Genomic DNA, 10755 nt, shown 5'->3' with positions numbered 1-10755 from the left:
GTCAGTCTGTGTCTGTCTGTCTGTCTGTATGTCTCTGTCTGTCTCTGTCTGTCTCTCTGTCTGTCTCTATCTATCTATCTGTCTGTCTGTCTATATCTGTCTGTCTGTCTGTGTCTGTCTGTCTGTCAGTCAGTCTGTGTCTGTCTGTCTGTCTGTCTGTCTGTCTGTCTCTGTCTGTCTGTCTGTCTGTCTGTCTGTCTCTGTCTGTCTAATTTAAAATCTGTTGAAGGTAATAATGGAACTGTTTTAAAAAGTGAGTTTTCACTATTTACAGCAGGATCTGCATTTATATGGGTTAAAAAGATATTGGTTTAAGAGACGATAAAAACAAGCTTGTGCATAAAAATACTTATTTCATGGTAAAAAAAAAGAGGAAAAAAACAAAAACAAATTTGTGACAGATGAAAGTGATTTTTTTAACCAGCCAAACATGTCAATCTCTAAGGAACAGGTCATTTATATAAGCCATGAAATATAATTCTGTAAAATAAGCATAATAAACTACGCAAAAAGCAATTAAAATGTCTCCAGCACATTTTTTTAGTTACTCAAAAATCAAACATAATACAACCCCTTACAAACGTTATCATGTCCGTCAAAAACTTCGGCTGGCTGTCAGTTGGAATATAAGAACGAAAAACATAGACATAAATTCTTCACACAAGCTAAAGATAATAAACACACATCTAATTAAAGAACCACATGTGTTGGTTCCTGGCAGAAACTGGAATTTGTACTTTATGTTTTGATGCACATTTTTTAATGCAAGGACTAGGTATTCTGATTCTGACATTCCTGACATTTTAATTTCAATTTTATTCTATTCTTGAAGTATCTTTTTTTCATCATTTTTCAGTTAAATGAGTGATCTTGTATGGAAGCCCTGAACCGCAACGTAAAAAAAAAAAAAAACTTCTAGAATTTCGAGATTAAAGTCGAAATATTTCGAGAATAACGTAAAAATTACGAGAATAAAGTAATATTTTGAGAATAAAGTCAAAATTACGAGCAGTCTTCCATAGAAGTGCGTGCGTGCGTGCGTGCGTGTGTGTGTGTGTGTGTGTGTGTAAAGAAATGCGCTTGTGAAGTCGAACTGCCTCGGACATGGATCTAAACAAAATAGTAGCTTTTTACTTTTATCTGGACTTTCAACAAAAGGAAATTCTACAGGTGCCAATCTAACAACCCAGCTAACAGACTTTTGTTATAAGAACGTTCTTCAAATATTCAGTGTTGGTTCTGGGAACAAAATGTCCAGTTTTCTTGACGTTAGAGGAACGTGTTTTAAAACGTATAATGTTCCTCAAACGTTCTTTCAACTTAATTTTGATTTAAAATTCAACATTCTGGGAAAGTTGATTTCTAACATTCCAAGAACATAAACATGTCCAGTTTCCTGAATGTTACTAGAATGAATGTTAGTGTGATGTTCCTGAAACATTCTTTCAATCATCATCCGAAAGAGTAATAAGAACACAAAATTTATTTAGACACAGCCTTAGATGAACTGAAGATAAAAGACATTAACTCTCTGAAGATCTGATTAAACAACTCCACAAACAGCATTACCAGCTTCACTTATTACTAACCAGACTGACTTTATTTCTGTCACACGTCTACAGAAGATCTTATTGAGAATTAACAGAGGTGTAGATGTTGATGTCTTATTGAAAATGTTTGGTTTGAGGTCACCATCATGGAGATCAGTGTTTGCTTTAGTTGGGCTCTTGACCATTGACTTTCATTAAGTTGGTGTTTTATCAGTAATAGCAGATGTTTATGGAGAACATTTCTTCATTGATAAAGCAGATCAACAAGTATGTTTTAATAACAAATGACTGTAAATAAAGTGGTTAAGCAATTAAACTGCTTTTACTGAATTTTTTTTTCTCACTTTTGGAATTGTAATATTATTTGAGAAGAAAGTAACAAACTCACAAGATGTGATAAAACCATTTGTAACCCTGAAGAAATTTGTGTAAGATTGTCCAAAATTATTTTAAAGTTAACTTAGACATCTTACTCGTCATACAAACCTCAACAATGGTGACAATAATAAAAAAAAATAAAAATAATATGCATAATTTATTCATGCCAAAATGCATGCTGGAAGCAATGAATGTGTTTTGTATGCTGGCATGAAGAATGTCACCATTGTTGTGTTTCATATACCGAATGTTGATGTCTGTGAGTGTGTAAATGACACTTAACCTGTTTTAAACAGAAAATTAACAATGACAGTGTCAATATATATATATATATATATATATATATATATATATATATATATATATATATATATATACATACATACAAACACATATATATACATACGCTCACAGAAATAAATAAATAAGAACTTAAACTGTATTCTCGTAACTTTTTTTTCACAAAATATTACAACTTTATTCTTTTTGATTTTGTTCTCGAAATGCTAGATTTTTTTTTTTTTACTTTGCGGTTCAGGGCTTCCGTAATCTTGAGATGAGTCTCTGTAGTTGGCCAATTTGACTCTCATATGCTGATGTAGGATTCGGTAGTTTGATCGCACTCTACCCAGTTGTTTAAAAGATTAAGGCAATCATCAAAGTTTGACTAAATGTTGTTTAATTTTCCAATAAAATATTACATTACTCTCCAGTTCAGAGGACACTAAACAAATACACAACCTCACATTCCAAAATTCCATTGGTCTCTTCTGCACATTTGCTAAAGGATTGTGATGGACCCTCACTAGCTACAAGACTAACTTCAGCTGTTGGTAAGCGTGGCATGAGAAAAACTCATGCTGTTATTTTAAACTACGCCTTCAGCGATCAACCAAATCTGTGTGTTTATCAGTGAGTGATGGACCAAATCCCATCATGCCCATCCTCAGCAAGCAGCCCTAGAGAAAGCTTTCACACTCATGTATGTGTGTGTCTGTGTACACACACACACACACAGTTCTATAGATATTTCTGATTGACAGAATTTTTATTATTTTATTTATTTTTTTGCCAAAGAAATGACACTTTAAGCAACATTCTTGCTCAACTATAAAGATTATTTCTAATTCATTGTGTAAAACAATAGAAACTTAGCACAAAGTGAAACAGAGGTGGATGATACAGCTTCTGCTAAAACTGATAAATGGACAACAATGTGCAAAACACACTAAACATCTATCACTAATTCAAAAAGCTGAGTGACAGGTGCTCCACAATCTTTGTAAAAAAAAAAAGTTTTTCTAGGGACTTAGCTGATAGTTTTATCCTGTATTTGCTGGAAGCGAAGGGGGGTTTGGATAATTGAAGGTAATTGGAAGCACTAAAAGTGTGATAGACACATCAAGTCCTGCAAAATCTATGATTTTCAGGACTTACATATTGTAAATATTATCGGTTTCACTTTATTTTGATGGTCCCTTTAACATATTCTGTTGACTGTATGTACCATTGCAACTACATGTCAAATAACTCTCATTGGAGTGTCATTAGAGTATTAGTAGACTAGTAGGGTTAGAATAAGTTGACATGTAGTTGTAAAGTTAATTATAGTCAGTATAATGTCTGATGAGGAGCATCAAAGTAAAGAGTTAGATATTAAGCAGACAGTCTACTAATACTACTCTAATGAGAGGTAGCTGATATGTAGTTACTATGTAGTTATAGTTATATGTAGTCAACAGAATGTTCAAAAGGACCATCTGTCATAATCATTCATCAAGCACGTCTGCTCCTTTAAACATTGCTGTCCTGCTGTTTTGCATGTCACATGGACTTTGTCATACACACCAGTCCACATGTACTGACAAAATACCAAAGTGGCAAAGACATTAGCTGACAGCTGGGAGTGACATTACATGTGTGTTTGTGTGTCATCAGTCAACCACACACACAACTTGTGGATTACAGATAATCTAAGCAACATATTTACATCTATATGCATCCATGTGCTTATTTAAATTCCTGCACACACAAATAGCCCTAAAATTCTGAGCTGTCTGGAATTAATCACTGTCTATATCCAAAGATATAAATACCTCAGAGCTCACATGTTTGTGTATGTGGATGAGTGTGTGTGGCTTGAACGAAATGGTTCAGGGGCCACAGTGTACATGATAGTGGGCATGTTGTGCCACAGTTGATCCTTTCTCAGTATCTCAAACTTGCTGTAGCCTAGACAGAAAAACAGAGGGAGAAGAGAAGCAGAGAAGCGGGTCTGGCTGGCATGAAAAAGAGAGTTTGGAAACGACTTGTTCTTGCTGTATAAAACTGACATCAAAGCAAAGTGACAGGTACGGTTGCGCAAAGCAGCGAACGCCCAGGGTAAAATCTGACACACAAATCTCATTTCGCGCCCTGCTCTGTCCATCTCTCTCAGATTCATCCGTACGTCAGCAAGAGGCACACATTCAGAACATGCTGAATATTACATTCCCTTTCCTTGTTATGCTAACCCCAAACCATCAGCCATTCAGCATCTCCAGCGGTCATTACTTATGCAACTTTATCTTTGATTGATCAAGGCTCACACATGATGAGTGGTGTGGTCTGTGTTCAGAATAGGACACTAGCTTACTACACTGTGGTACAAAGTGCAATTTTTTTTTTAAATTGGTAACCTGCATTTTTTACCATAAAGAGCTACATCTACCGGACGTAAACAGTAAAAATTGTTTTGTTGGCATAAGTTTTAGTAGTGTAGTATTTTAAGTGAGTCAGTTATGCAGCAATCAATGTCAATACAATTTTATGTACTACATTTGTTGTGACAGATGACCTCATTACATTTCATTGGCAGTTGCGTCCAGTTATTATCTCGGAAATAGCTCAAACTGCATTCCTGTATACAGTAGAGCGTTGGTGCTTGCAACGCCAAGGTCATTGGTTCGATTCCCAGGGAAAGCAAGAATTGTTAAGAATGTCAATGTGTGAACCTTGAAATGCAATGCAAGTCGCTTTGGATAAAAGGGTCTGCCAAATGCATAAATGTAAATACACAAGATTATGATTATTTTCTATTGGAAATTTGACTGTTAAAAATAACAATAGATGATAAATAAACAGTTTGTTTGTCACACAGAAAATGGACTGTATAGGTTATCTGGGTGTATACTTTGCATGTATTAGTGCACAATCGAAATAATATATGCTGCAAAATGAGCAATACTAGTATTCTGGTCCCTAGCTCAAGTATATACTTTAAATGCAAGTCTATGTTTTTTTATTTTTTTTATTTTTTATTATCATGCACCAGATGAAAATTGTAAATATGCTTGCTTAGAAAAATTAAAGAACACCTCTCCTCGACAAACCACATGATTTGAGGTATTTGTAACACAAACAGTGTTAGTTACAGGATTGTACAAATTGCAATAACAGTTGTGATGCTAACACACTGGTAACACGTTATTTTACAGTGCCCTTGTTACACATGTTAAATGTATTTCCCACAGTAATTATTATGCACAAACACAACTAACCTGAAACCAAACCCTAACCCTAGAGTAAGTACATGTTAATGAATATTAAAGCCCGTTCACACCAAGAACGATAACTATAAAGAGATCCATAATGATAACTATATTAGCGTCCACACCAGCAGACACAATCGTTCAAGCGCGCTGCAAGTTTGCCGTCTGTCACTTTCAATGCTGGAGCTCTTTAAAGCAGAATTGATTCTGGTTGGTGCCAATGTTTTTATAGTTCATTTAAAATATGTCAATTGTTTCGTTTCTCTGCGCCGTTATCATTATCGTTTGCTCAGTACTTATTTGTGTAATTACACAGTAACAAAGAAACCAGTATAACCAACACCACTAATGATTTGGCCAATCTAAAAGTAAATCTAGATGCACAGGAGGTAAACAAAATGATGACAGTCTTTCTGTGGATAGCCACACTACACAGTCAAAAGGGAATCAATAAGGTGAAGTTTGACATGATTCAAGGACTTTCTGTAATGGCTTGAAGAGAGCTCTGCAGGGAGACAGAGAACTGGCTTTTGAACACGGCAATTTAACATAAATCAATCCTTTCTCCTCTGACTGGATAAACGACAACATTCAAAAAGTGAACATGCATCATACTATTATCATGGTGCTCACGTAGGAAATGCACTTTTGAGTCTGCCTTGTTCCAGTCGTTCCCCATGCAGTTCCCCTCCAGTTCACATCAGTTTCTGCCCTTACGCAACTATAAATAAATGTCCAAACTGTTCCTACTGTTCTTGAGCAAGAGAGTGGAAGGTGATTTATCTTTTCAAGCGCATCACTTAACAACAACAACAACAAATAGTGATAATAAATATACAATATTTATATTGTACAGCTTTTGTACAGTAGCTCTGTGCAAGGTTATTCATTACAAATCATTACAAATTCATGGTTGTATATATTTAAATATCAAATCTCACAAAACTAGATATTTGAATACAGGAAAACCAGGATATTTAAATATATGCAACCATGAATGAGATTTAAGAGCTATGGCAAAGGGCATGAATTATGATTTGCGCCTGCCGTTTTATTTGTGTGACTTCAGAAGACATGAGCTGTATGGATTGATTTATCCACTGTAAAAGTGTTTATAGTTGTGTTGCATGAAAGACATTTTAGGGGGTAAAGAACGAGATAATATTTTGCACCAAATGGCTAAACTAATTCAATACCAATTTAAATGTTATAAGCCATTTAAAACTGACTTTTATTATGGTAACAAATACTGAAGCCTTTGACAGACCACATATTGTCATGCAATGGTTTACGATGGTAATGCCAAGCTCGAAATCTAATAAAGTGTATGACATAAATCTGAGATCAATGTAATTAAGACGGAAAGCATTACAGCAGTGCTGTCTTCCGAGAGCCTGAGTAAAAGGGTTCCTTGTGTCTTTATGAATGTGTGTCCCCTTTCAGCTTAGTTTCAATATTTTGTTGCAGTCCTTAACTTGACTTTTTATTTCACAAACGCATCCAAGCCACTAAATGCACTATGTATCAGTAGCAGCCATGTAAAGGCACTGCATGCGCACACAGGACATGTAAAGGGGCCCGTGAGGGTATTTATAGCCAGACTTTACATACTCTCGTCACTAGAATGGGTGGACCATCAAAACATGTGACAGCACACAGTGTAACTCATGGTTTCCCGACCCTGTTTAAACTATTACTAATCAAACACACCTGATTCAACTCATCTGCTCATTAGTAGAGACTCCAAGACCTGAAATGGATGGGTCAGATAAGGGAGACATCCAACTGTTGATGTGCCTTCAGGAACAGGGTTGGGAAACACAGCCACTTGTTTGTTACATAAATCAGCTGATCTGTTTCTTAACATATGAAATAAATGAAGTAACACAGAACATATTCCACGATAACAGGGCTCTCCAAAAGTATCTACTAAAATATCACAAATAAACTAGTGCTGGTTTATGGGATCAGGAAAAAAAAATTGGAAAAGGCTTTTCATATTGATAAAATCCTTAAAAAGGTTTTAAAGCCCCCCTTTTTACTCCTTTTTTGTTTTAATAATAATTCAACCATTCTTTGAAAAAAGAAAAACACTAAAATAAATTATATATCATATAAAGCAAAAATAAAAATACAAAAAAACCCACATTTAACAGACTGATGTTCCTCAGCACGTGGAACAGTTATAAAAATGTAAACCGCTATTCCTACCTTACAGAGAGACTTCAGTGGTGGTCCTTATGTCCGATGCAAGTTTATGGAAAAATCTGAAGTCTGTGAGCCATCAGCTTTGAATGAACACTTTTGTTTTGAATGGAAGGAAAATAGGAGAGCATGTGGTGACAGGAGGAGGTTGAGAAGTCATTGTGCGGGAGCTAGCGCTTACACTGCAGCAGCGGGAAACATACTGAGAGACAAATCACAGCGGTGGCGATCTGAGACGCCTACTATGAAAGATTCAGTCTCTCCCTTTTACTGTCTCCCTCACTCTCCTCTCCTCTCCTCAGCTCACCCCCACCTCTTTCTGTTTCCTTTCTCCTCTCTTCTCCTCCTCCTCTTCTTGTAACTAATCCTGCTCTTTGTGTGTGACTGTCTGTGATTGTCACATGTGAACCTGTCTAATGTCTCTCATTCGCATTCTCTCTGTGTGTCACTAAGGCTTGCATGGCTTATAATTTTTAATACTTGACTAGTCACACAGTTGACTAGTTGGTGGGTCAGTGTTTACTCATTTCTAAATTACTCACAATATGCCATGCAGCTTCAGTGGGCTTAGCCATTTCTGTCAAGAGTGTGTGAGTGGAGAGAACATCCACACAGCTGAGATGATGTAGCTGAGAAAATAAAAGTGCATCTTTCCATTATCTAAGCCCTCGCTTAGTTTCTATCAGCCTCTGGGCAGCACTTGATTATTTTCTGGCTGGTTTGTAATAATTTTGGCTCCAAACTCCAAATGAACTCACATCATCTTCTTTTTTTTGACAGAGTAGGGAATACTTTATTTTAACATTGTTTAATAAAAAATATACATTATTTCCCTTATGTCAACTAAATTCACTGGGAAAGGTTTTTTTTTTTTTTTTTTTTTTTACATTTTTATTTCGATTATAGAGAGTGGAAGCAAAAGTGTGAGAGAGAAGTGGACGGAATCAGAAAGAACCACAAACTCTTCAAGGCTACTGGCCACTGGGAAGCAGTTTGAGGATAGATTAATTTTCCTCCAGCTTTTACCATGTATAGATCAAGTGCAACTATGGCCATGTTCACATTGTCAGTCCAAATCCGGTTATTTGTGTATCAGATTACAATCTGATCTCATTTTTTTAATGTCCACACTGTGTATCACAACTGTTCAGAGGCGATTTGTGTGTCCTGTGACGTTTTTTAATTTTTCAGAATATCTGCACTGATTTCTATAGCAATGACATTGCTTTGATAGGCATACGCTAGGGGTTCCAGAGGAGGATGTGGAGGCAGAGAGAGATGTGACTGAGGAAGGGCTGACCAAAGGGAAACCCTAGGCAGAGATGATGGTGGGAGGAGCCAGAGGATGACCCCGAGTCAAGCCAGGATGAAGGCCTGTGGTGGAACTGATGGAGAGAGGAGCCAAGATGGAACCAGTCTGAGGTGGACACATGCAAAGTGAAGACCCAGGTGGAACCGAGGAGATGAAGACCCAGAATGTCAGTAAGGGCCCGGAGGGCCACGGTGGAGCCAAAAGTGCATGTGACCGAGGTGGAGACGTGGGCTTGGCAGAGCAGTGTGGACTTGGTGAAACTGAGGACAGTGGTGGAACGGGGGAAGGAGGAGCCTGGTAAAGTCAGAAGGGTGGAGGGTCGAGGCGCAGCTGGAGACTCGGAAGTCCGAGGCAAAGCCAAAACGACAACAGACCAAGGTGGAGCCAGAGGGTCGAGGGAGCCTGGAAGAGCCTGAGGGATGACAGACCATGGTGAAGCCGAGGGAGCTTTGAGCCAAGGTGAAGTTGATGGGACGGAAGGCCGAGGTGGAGTCCGGGGCTTGGAGGCTTAAGGTGGAGCTGAGGGATCCACAGACAAAGGCGTAGCTGGCAACGGGGAAGTCCAAGGCAGATCCGAGCAGCAGGGCAGATCCACTGGAGGAGCCGAGGGACTGAAGGGAGATGGCGGAGACAAGGCCAAAGAAGTGGATGGCTTTGGCATGGGAGGAGGGAGAGGGGAGGCAGGGTGTTTGGAGACTTGGAGCTGGTCTGTTTCAATGACAACAAAGACGACTTGGGACTGGGCTGAACCAGCAGAGACACAGGTGACTTGGGCCTTGATGGGACCAGAGGACCAGCTCATCTAATATTAATTCATTGTGGGCCCAGCTCATTTCCCGCACCTCACTGATGGGAGTGTGAGCAGGGCTCCAATCCATGCTGACGAACTCCACTAATGTGCCCTCCATAACGGACGCTGTTGCCGGCTCAAACACCGGTTCAGGCTCAGGCTCCAGGACGAACATGGCCTCTGACAATTGCTCTGGCTTGATATTCGTGGCGGGCTTGTGCTCTTAGTCTGCAGTGGGCTCTGGCTTATGCTCCGCAGTGGGCATGGCTGAAGGCTCGCTGTGCTCTGGGTCCGGAGCGGGGCTGGTGTTGTCCTCATCCTTGAGGCAGACAGTGTATGATGAGATGCAGTGAACCAGCACCCACTCCATGTACTATGCAAAACACCTTCGAAGACCTTCCACAGGCAGACATAAAAATCCTTCATGTGTTCCTTGAGGAAACAATCCTCCTGTTCCAAGAGATGCACTGGATCATATGCATGAGTCAATGCAGACAACCAAACATCTACTACAACACTTCTATCCAGTACATGGGTGATGGACGGGAGGATTGTTTCAGAGTAACCTGTCACAACACATTTAATAGAGCATATGAGTTTGATGAATGTGCACAGCTAGTCTACCACATTGTTTAAATGGACATATAAATTCCACTGTAGTTTCGACTGGAATTTCTATTACAGGAGCATATGTATTTTGACAGCATAATTCAGCTCTATTCAGTGAGTATCAAGAACAAGAGCTTTTTGATAGCTTCATCTGTTGGCTTTGTGGTGAATTTGAAACAGTGTCAAGGTGCAGACCACTTTCGTTGACAGGTTCAGCAATGGAAATCTTGTTTGGTGAGATTTTGTGGTACCACATAAGGCTGACACCCAAATTTCTGGTGCCTTTACTGTGATCACTTATTTACAGCTCTAAAAATGTGGACAACTGTTGTGCCACACATCTTGATCCTGACTTCAATCAGATGTGGTCAACCTGAAGAA

General features: G+C 38.6%; 1 protein-coding gene across 1 annotated transcript in view; it reads right to left on the bottom strand.

The window, feature by feature from the left end:
- opn7b (opsin 7, group member b) overlaps nt 1-7878 on the bottom strand; it is a 102391-nt gene extending 94513 nt beyond the window's left edge. The window contains exon 1 of the mRNA XM_079848491.1: nt 7670-7878. The gene's annotated coding sequence lies outside the window, so the exon portion shown is untranslated. The remainder of the gene's footprint in view (nt 1-7669) is intronic.
- Between the last annotated feature and the right edge of the window lie 2877 nt (nt 7879-10755).

Source organism: Squalius cephalus (assembly GCF_949319135.1).
Source record: "Squalius cephalus genome assembly, chromosome: 18".
Classification (NCBI taxonomy): domain Eukaryota; kingdom Metazoa; phylum Chordata; class Actinopteri; order Cypriniformes; family Leuciscidae; genus Squalius; species Squalius cephalus.
This window is presented reverse-complemented; position numbering and strand designations above follow the sequence as displayed.